Raw genomic sequence first — 10,113 nt, 5'->3', positions numbered from 1 at the left:
TTCCTCCTCTCACTCTCTCCCTGTCTGTATGCTAATTAAATATAAATCACTATGGTACAAGATACAGTATACACATACACACACACACACATGACTATGGCTGTGTGTGTGTGTGTGTGTCTGTATGTATGTAGAATGTATTTAATTTACATACTGTATACAAATCCAATACTGCCTCAGATTTCAATAGAATTTAACAATAAAATTCTCTCTCTCTTTCTCTCTCCCTCTCTCTGCCTGACACACACACATACATTGCCTTCTAGTTTGCTTCAACTAATTTAAAAAATAAAAATAAAAAAAACATGAAAATAATCACTCATTAACAAAAGATATTTGGATTATTAAACCATGTGTGTCATGTGACTACAGCATAAACATCATCACTCTGTGTGATATAAACAGAATACATACTGCAAAAACATAATACAGTTTTTCTCAGTTGCTTTGGTGCTTTTCTCACATCACTATTAACATTTGCACAGCAGTTAGTGCATTTCTCAAAACAATTAGTGCAAACTGCAAAACCAAGTGGATAACCTGCAAAAGCATGTCACTTGCTGAAAATGGATAGTCCATTCCTCAAAAGCAAGTATTTATGTCAATGAAACTGCCAGTGTCATCAAAATGAGAAGTCTTGACACCATCGTTTATGAACAAGATAGTCAAATGGCTTTGTCATGTTTTCATTACGACAGTTTAAGCTCTCAGTGTTTTCCCAATGCAAAAAAAGGTCAGAACTCGGTGACACTACCTGAAAATGCTCAAGACAGCACTATACAGTACTTGTACAGCCATTTGAAAACTACAGTAAAGTTACAAATTGCTGTAGTTAGGGGAGTAAGTGAGTACAAGACACTGAATATGTACGTTTTACAGTTTTACTGTATATGCTCTTTGCAATTCTACAGCATTGTGACAGAATTTGATAACTAGTTCACCAATTTTGTATGTAATGACTCAAGCAATGAAATGAAGACTATTAGTTTTATTGGGAACGACTATTCAGCATCCATAAGTATAGTTAATTTTGACTGACATGACAAAGCAACTGATACATGTTCAAAAGCATTTGCAATTTGTTCAGAGGAAAGAGAAATTGCTACTATGATGTGCACAAATGACTAAATGTTGTGGAGGTTGAACTAATAGTTATGAGAATTTTCATTCTGATCTGAGAATAGCACCAAAGCGACTGAGAAAAACTGTAACATACACACACACACCTATTTACTCTGAAATATAATATCATTAGAGAGTTCATACACAGTGGTTATTGGTTGTTTCTCCTGTCCATTTCCCCGGTGATGTGGCATGTTTAAGTTAAGAGTTAATTCCAGGTTGGAGCCTGTGCCTTATGTTAAGGTTGCGTATGCAAAGGTGTTTCTTGTGTGTACAATCCATATACAGGTCAAGTAATAGAAGGAGGAAAAAGGTCAACGTGGGAACACTAAAGATGGGCTAAGCCCAAAACATTTGCATCTCTCTCTCTGTCCATCTTATACACTGTTTGAGCACTATTTGAATAACAGCCTCTGAGTGAGGTTTCCTTTCTACACCTACACTACTTGGCATGTTTACGTTAAACAGACACTTAATGCACAGAACGTTCACTCCGCGTGAGGTGCTTACATTCACAGCGTCTCTGCACACACTGCCCTGCATTAAACACTGCCTGGACAGACAGAGCTGCCGACATAAACAGCTTCGAAATATTTACACAGGACAACTTCAGTTAAATCCAGAGCGTTCCTGCGACTAGTCCAGAGCTAAACTAGGAAATGGATCAGGACTAGACCTGGAGTATGTTAGGAAATGGATCAGGACTAGACCTGGAATATGTTAGGAAATGGATCAGGACTAGACCTGGAGTATGTTAGGAAATGGATCAGGACTAGACCTGGAGTATGTTAGGAAATGGATCAGGACTAGACCTGGAGTAAGCTAGGAAATGGATCAGGACTAGACATTTGCATTTTACATGTATTCATTTGGCGTCTATCCAAAGCGACTTACAGCAATACAATAACATTTAAAGGGAAACTTGGCAGGATTTCCCCCTCTGCTGGAGAAATTGCACATTATGCTATTTCAAACTGTGTGAAAAGGTAACGATAAAGCACATGGATTTGTTTACAAGCTAGCGAACTGTTAGCATAAGTTTGGCAGAACTATGTGGATGTTACAAGGTAAGAAACACGATTTAAAACAAGTTTCTTGTTTCTCACTTCTCTTTCCGGGACGGTAGTCTCAATGTTGCAAGGTTGGTTTTCCGCCTGGGGACGCTAGGCGCAGCGGGGAAAGTCACCATTTTCACCAGAACAGGTCATTTAACCATCCAAATGATTTCTAAACGGGTTTATTAAGTTGAAATAGTTGCCAAGTTCCCCTTTAAGCTACAGACCTACAGCTACAGCAATAGAATAACATTTAAGCTACAGACCTACAGCTACAGCAAGACTATAACTAGGATTACCACTGTATCGTAAAAGCACCAACTACTGCCCCTTTCGTTTGAAAATTCTAAAACAACAATGTTTTTTAATACTTTAAAATAACACCTGATAAATGAACCTTACATTTTTCAGTAGCCATAGGTGTGTAGATTTCAACCAAATCTGGTTTGGTTCTTACCGGGGCTTTTTTTGCCTGAAATATGCAGCCTTACAACACTGTTTACAGCTCTTCGATTCAAGGTAAAATTTCATTTTTGGTACTGTACATCAGTGGCGGCTGGTGGTTAAAAAAATAACGGAGGAAGGAATGTCTGCTTGATTGGCGTTAGTGGCAAATGTGAGGTTGTGATGGTGTTGGTGGCATATGTGAACAATAGAGTATGTAGGCCGCCTACCCAGACACATTTATAGCAGCAGTATGTACTATGTAGCATTTTAACTGGCAATGTTGTGCAATAAATGCTGTTCTGACATTCTCAGGGGGGGGGTCTCGGGGGGGTATATAAGTCACTTTGGATAATAGTGCTAAATTAATAAATGTAAATGTAAATAAATGTAAATTTAGGTCTGGGAAGTCAATTACGGAAAGTCTGGAGGTTTTGCTCAGTGTAATAGCCTACATTGGCAGAAAAGTCTATAATAATAAAAATAAACACTTGTTTTATAAAACCATGTAACTATTTACCATTAAAAATAGACCTTAAATGTGGTTATTTGTAACATGCTATGGTTTTTAAAGCCAAATCCCTATAATTTAAAGACAGGTTGTAATAGCTAAGTTTGGAATTTATGAAAGCATACTCGAAAGGCAAATGTTATTGAAGACGTCATTAAAGGAATGCATCATGGTCTGAAACATTTATTAACAATGTTACCATCCAAAGATACATTTAGAACGGTGAAAACAAGAACATAACAACAAGAACCTTATAGAGTGTGCAAGTGACGCCACTTCCACTTGCCTCCATGGGACCTATCTTTCAAAAAATTTTGAACGCCAGTCTATGGCGAAAAAGAAATTATTTTCTGGTCCCGGTTGACTTGTGCCTTGAATTACCCATATGATGTTTGTCAGACAATTTTTCATGTAAAGACATTTGCAGTTTGTTTCGTAACTATTGAATTACAACATTGTGAAAGATCGTAATTCCAACGACTACAAACCCATCAGTCGCGCTAGTGACGTTAGCTCATTCACAGCCACACTAGATTGTACAAGCATACCAGCAACAGGTCTTAACTGGGCTTTCCTTTCCTTTGAAGTCTATCGAACAACAGTACTTTCTTGACGTGAAAAATTATCTTTTAAATTCACACACATCATATGTGAAATTCGTGGCACAATTCAAACTGGACCAAAAAATAATTGTTATCTCTCCATTAACTCCCGTTCATATTTTTTTTAAAGACAGGTCCCTTGTAGCGGAAGTAAAACGGAAGTCACTTGCACACTCTATTTAACAATTGTTTAGTTAAGGCATAACTTGGATGATTATAACAACTCATAACTATCCAAAAACGTTTTATCACCAAGTGAACTGTCCACGTATGTGACAGGCCAGCAGTAGGCTATGGCTGATTGTTTTCTGTGCTAACGTTACCAGTTAGCCATGAGTAGGCTAGCCTATTTGTCTGACTATGTAGCATTCAGTAGCCAACACTAGCCTTACCATCTTGTTTTGGAATATGAATTTTTGGAGCTGGTCTTCCTGCTTTGATAAACATTCATCATACATCAGTGTATTCGCAGTGTATTTGAATGTATACAAGATTTGAGATTGTCCTCTGATTCCATTGTACAGTTTATTTCACGAGCAAACAACAAACAAGCTTTCCGTTCAACATAAGATTCGTAGACTGCAGATAACGTTCTTGAACCGTTGCCGCTAAAAACAGCACCCCCTATCGCAATTAAAAATGACTGTACGGAGGAGCTTCCTCCCTTGGCCATCGAAAACGACGTGATTCACGAGCCGCTGGGGTCCGAGGCGTTTATAATGGACTTCAATGAGGGGCTTGAGGAGGAAGCTCCTCCATGCAGTCATTTTCAATAGCGATAGGGGGTGCTGTTGGCATTTTGACCTAGGGGAACGATTTTGTTCATTCAAAGTGTTAAAAATAGTAATATTAACAGTAATTTATCAGATTAGTAATTCACTTTATATATTTTTTATTTTTCTTTGAAATTTTAGGGAGGGTGTTCCTCCCTTTCCTCAATGAAGGAGCCTCCTCTGCTGTACATAGCTAATTTAGATACACTTGGTGTGGGTGCTTGCGTTTCTTTAGGAATCTGCTGTCTTGGTTTGTATAGAAATGGATATTAAGTGAGACATACATGCAAGAGAGCGGCAATAGACCTCTGAAGTTCGCCTACAAAAATGCTGCCATCTTTAACATCCGGTATCTGGCGATTTTTTCTTATGGGAAAATAACATGGGGATTTTGAATTATCGCACCTGATAAACTCTCGCGGGGATGAAAAAGTCTGAAATGCAGACGTTTTAAAAATGTTAAAAAAGATAAAAACACTTTTTTTTTATTCCATGTTTTTACCACATTGTCTTGCAACCTTTTGGCATGTGCAAGTGTCATTTTAATTAAGAACAAACATATTGGTCAAGAGAAAATCAATATTTGCTAGAGGTATGAATAATTTTGTTCTTTACTATTACTACTTAACTAACTATCTTAAAAAAGTCTAAAAAGTGAACATCCGAATGAACTGCTTGTCAATTTAAAAGATAGCTAGGCTATCCTAAAAAAAGTTGCATTGTTTGCATGGTAAAATGTAATCAGGTAATCCCCAACAATGTAACTGTAATCTGATTACACAATTTTTTTATTGTAATCTGTGCTGATTATAGTTACTTGATTTTTGTAATCTGATTACGTAATCCAGATTACATGTAATCCGTTACTACCCAACCCTGTTGGCTGCTTTGCAGACAAAGACTTTTCACAATAGGCTCCAGCAATTTCTTCCTGAGTCTCTCCACCTTGAAGTTAGACCATATCGTGTGGATTGGAGTGGTGATCATAGGGATGGTTTGCATCACAGTCTGTATTCACATCACAGTCTGTATTCGTGTCACAGTCTGTATTCACATCACAGTCTGTATTCGCGTCACAGTCTGAATTCGCATCCAGGGCCGGCGGAAGGCAAGGGCATTCTGGGCAATTGCCCTGGGCCCCAAACTACCAGGGGCGCCACAGCATAGCGAGCTACAGGCTACAACACATTGATTGTCAAATAATGACATAGAGGGTTTAAATGCGGGAGCAGTAAGTAATTCATTTTCAGTGATATCGGTTAAATAACAGTCATGAATAAGACGTTCAAAGTATAGTGCTGCAGAATACAGAAAAAGTGCACAGGTTGAAAAACGTTTCTCCTGCATATGGGTGCTGATCTTCAGCCTGAACCGTCAGGTTGCTAGCAGTGGAACGTAGCAGAGAGACGACAATGTAATAAAGTAAAAAAAAGTTAGACCATATCGTGTGGATTGGAGTGGTGATCATAGGGATGGTTTGTGTCACAGTCTGTATTCGCATCATCACAGTCTTGAATTTCCCCTTGGGGATCAATAAAGTATCTATCTATCTATCTATCTATCTATCTGTCTGTCTATCTATCTATCTATCTATCTATCTATCTATCTATATATCTATCTCAGTCTGTATTCACATCTCAGTCTGTATTCACATCACAGTCTGTTTGGATTCGCCTGTTTTTTAATGGTCATTTCAAAGGTCTCTCCTTATTCAACGAGGCCAAGGTAAAAAAGGTTTTCCATTTTTTGTTAACTTTAAAAGGAATATTCTTCAAACAATTCACTGACAAAGGTTTGAGTTTCATAATGACTACAGCTATTGAATTACGTAAGTACCGGTCCAATCAGCCTGGTCTCAGTGCTGTAACTAAGAAATGGTAGAAAATGTAGGCTGATGCAAACTACAACTAGGCTATTACAGTTTTTCTCAGTCGCTTTGGTGCTTTTCTCAGATCAGAATGAAAATTCTCATAACTATTAGTTCGACCTCCACAACATTTAGTTATTTGTGCACATTATAGTAGCAATTTCTCCTTCCTCTGAACAAATTCCAAATGCTTTTGGACATGTTTCAGTTGCTTTGTCATGTCAGTCAAAATGAACTATACTTATGGATGCTGAATAGTCGTTCCCAATAAAACTAATAGTCTTCATTTCATTGCTTGAGTCATTACATACAAAATTGGTGAACTAGTTATCAAATTCTGTCACAATGCTGTAGAATTGCAAAGAGCACAGTAAAACTGTAAAACGTACATATTCAGTGTCTTGTACTCACTTACTCCCCTAACTACAGCAATTTCTAACTTTACTGTAGTTTTCAAATGGCTGTACAAGTACTGTATAGTGCTGTCTTGAGCATGTTCAGGTAGTGTCACAGAGTTCTGACCTTTTTTCGATGGGAAAACACTGAGAGCATAAACTGCCATAATGAAAACATGACAAAGCCATTTGACTATCTTGTTCATAAACGATAGTGTCAAGACTTCTCATTTTGATGACACTGGCAGTTTCATTGACATAAATACTTGCTTTTGAGGAATGGACTATCCATTTTGAGCAAGTGACGTGCTTTTGCAGGTTATCCACTTGGTTTTGCAGTTTGCACTAATTGTTTTGAGAAATGCACTAACTGCTGTGCAAATGTTAATAGTGATGTGAGAAAAGCACCAAAGCGACTGAGAAAAACTGTAATAATTATAAAGCTATCACAATTAAAATGATAACCCTATGGCATTAGGCAGACAATCCGTGGTGTTTTGTGAGCAAATACATTTAGCAATAGTATACAAATGGAATGCAGCTCTTATTCTCACATGGAGGTCTGATTCGAATGACAGCTGCCAGAAACAATAAGACAACGTATTTAACATTAGAATTGACTAACCCTGGCTGTTAGCCTGGTCGGGACCAGGCTAAGTGCACAGAATAAATCCCCATGGTAATTTATGTGCCATCTCTTTTGTGAAACCAAGTCAAGGCTAAATTTATCCAGGATCCTAGCTTAATCCCTTATCTAGGTTTTGTGAAATACCCCTCTGGTCTGAGAGTTTTGTTGCACTGGCCCCTGAAGATGATTCAGTCCATGTTTCCTTGGTGCCAAAGGAGCTATGCAGCCTTTATATTGGTTGTGTGTGTTACCATGGCATGGGTGTTTCTTACCAGAGTGTGTGTGTGTGTGTGTGTGTGTGTGTGTGTGTGTGTGTGTGTGTGCTACCTGTCTAAGACATGTGTGTGTGTGTGTGTGTGTGTGTGTGTGTGTGTGTGTGTGTGTGTGTGTGTGTGTGTGTATGTGTGTGATTTTTTGTAGAGCTGTAGAACCACTGGAAAGGGTGGACCCCATAATGGTGGTAGTGTTAGGTGGACCCCAAATAGTAACAAATGTAAGTATGTGTGTGTGTGTGTGTGTGTGTGTGTATGTGTGTGTGTGTGTGTGTGTGTGTGTGTGTGTGTGTATGTGTGTGTATGTGTGTATTACCTGTCTGAGGATGAAACTAGTAGAGGTGGTGCTGCCATCAGATCTCTTCAGCCGACTCCTCCTGGAGTAGGTGCCCCGATTCACCTGATATAAACACACACCACACACACACACACACACACACACACACACACACACACACACTTATAGAAGGTGATGCACCTTAGCCCTCACAGAGAGCTGCTGCTACACAGTGGGGAATGAGAGAACTCCCCCTATGAGAACAAGACTCGCAGCGACTGCATTAACCCACAACCAAGGCACCCTGTCTGGGGGAACATACCACCGCAGCCCCCCTCCCCCGGCCATCACCGCAAGGAGAACCACAGGCGGGAACAGCCTGACTAACAGAGCCAGCGGGGGACCAGCAGAACACACCACTACCCCAGCCTGAGAGAGTCACACACCTCCACACACACACACACACACACACTTGCACACACTCGCACTCCAGCCTAGGAGAAGGGCTGCCACTAATGATTATTTTCATAGTAGATTTCAGTATATTATCATAACAGATTAGTTGTTGGATCAATAAAATGCCAAAAAATACTGAAAAAAAAGGGATCAGGGATTCTGAAAGCCCAAGATTATGTCCTCAAATGCCTTGTTTTGTGCACACCACAAAGATATTTAGTTTACTGTCATAGAGGATTAAAGCAGGGGGAAGTTTAAGAAGCTGCAAATCAAGATTTTGTAGGTATTTTTCTTTTTTTTTAAATTACACAAATCTATTAACTAATTGTTAATGAATTAGTTGTTTACTAATTAGTTGACAACTAAGTGCTTAATTGGTTCATTAGTAAATTATTACAGTAATGTGAGTAAGGATGTGACCATAAACAAGCAAGGAAGTAAGGATTTGTCCATAGGTGAGGACTGTTTGTTTTTTATCTGGCAATTAGGACTGTGTAATAAAAAAAATCAAGTAACCAGTTCAGTTAGTCAGGATTGCATCACGCCAAACACTGCACTACACGACAGTATCCAGCAGGAGGTGCTGTAGGTCCTGTTTAAATAAGAGCATGAGCTGCCAGGTTTATTACTGCAGCTTCATGTTGGAAAAGGTTTAGCAGATGTTGTAGTTACACTATACAGATGTAGGTACAAATGTATAGTATGCTATAGGTACTCTAACAAAAGCCTATAATATGCCTGTAAACCTATATAATGATATATTTAGGCCACTATAGTATTCATGCCCACCACAGTTTGGTGCTGATATCCCACATTCAACTGGTGACCCCTAACCTCTGACCTCTACAGTGGACTTCACTTTTTACATATTTTATTTATTTATTTATTATTATTTATTTATTTTTTTTGGGGGGGGGGACACAGTGAAGAGAGCAACAGGAAGGTGGGATCAGAAAATGACCCGGCTCAGACTCGAACCCGAGTACCTGTGGGCGCGTGGGCCCAAATGTGGCGTTATAGCCAGCTGCACCCCAGCGGGCCCCTGGGCTTCACTCTTACCGGTCTGATGATTATGTGGAGAACTCCTAAAAGGCTTTTCACAATGGTTACCTGTGTGGGTTAGGCATGGTGGACGACACATGCTCTTTCCAGGGCTGAACAATTAGGGAAAAAATATCAAAATATCCTAAACGCAGGCACAAGAGCCTGCAGCTAGTCCTAAACGCAGCCGCTAGACTGTTAACAGGCACAAGAGCCTGCAGCTAGTCCTAAACGCAGCCGCTAGACTGTTAACAGGCACAAGGAAACGAGGCCACATCACCCCTGTCCTAGCCTCCCTCCACTGGCTTCCGGTTCGTTACAGAATTGATTTTAAAGTCCTTCTTTTTACTTTCAAAGCCATTAATGGAAATGTTAGGTCCCTTAGATCGGCCACGCAGGGGTTACTGACAGAGCTGAAGGCCAATCCCAAGCCCAGGGGCTACCGTGCCTTTGCTGTCGCTACCCCCAAACTGTGGAACAGCATCCCTACCTCCATCAGATTCGCCCCTTCAGTTGACTCTTAAAGCAACACCAAAGAGTTTTTTGTACCATAAAACAATGTTTCCAAAATTGTTTCCGTGGTTCATCAACTCGTAACAGGGTGAGACATAAGAAACTACAAATTTGACTTGCATGATGTCGCAATACATCATACTTTCATAAAATCATG

The sequence above is a fragment of the Alosa pseudoharengus genome, unplaced genomic scaffold (genome assembly GCF_046254945.1).
Source record: "Alosa pseudoharengus isolate Yale_2024_CS ecotype anadromous, Long Island Sound unplaced genomic scaffold, YU_APseudo_1.1 YU_APseudo_1.1_scf_24, whole genome shotgun sequence".
Lineage (NCBI taxonomy): Eukaryota > Metazoa > Chordata > Actinopteri > Clupeiformes > Clupeidae > Alosa > Alosa pseudoharengus.
The sequence above is the reverse complement of the archived record's forward strand: the minus strand, read 5'-3'. Positions refer to the sequence as shown.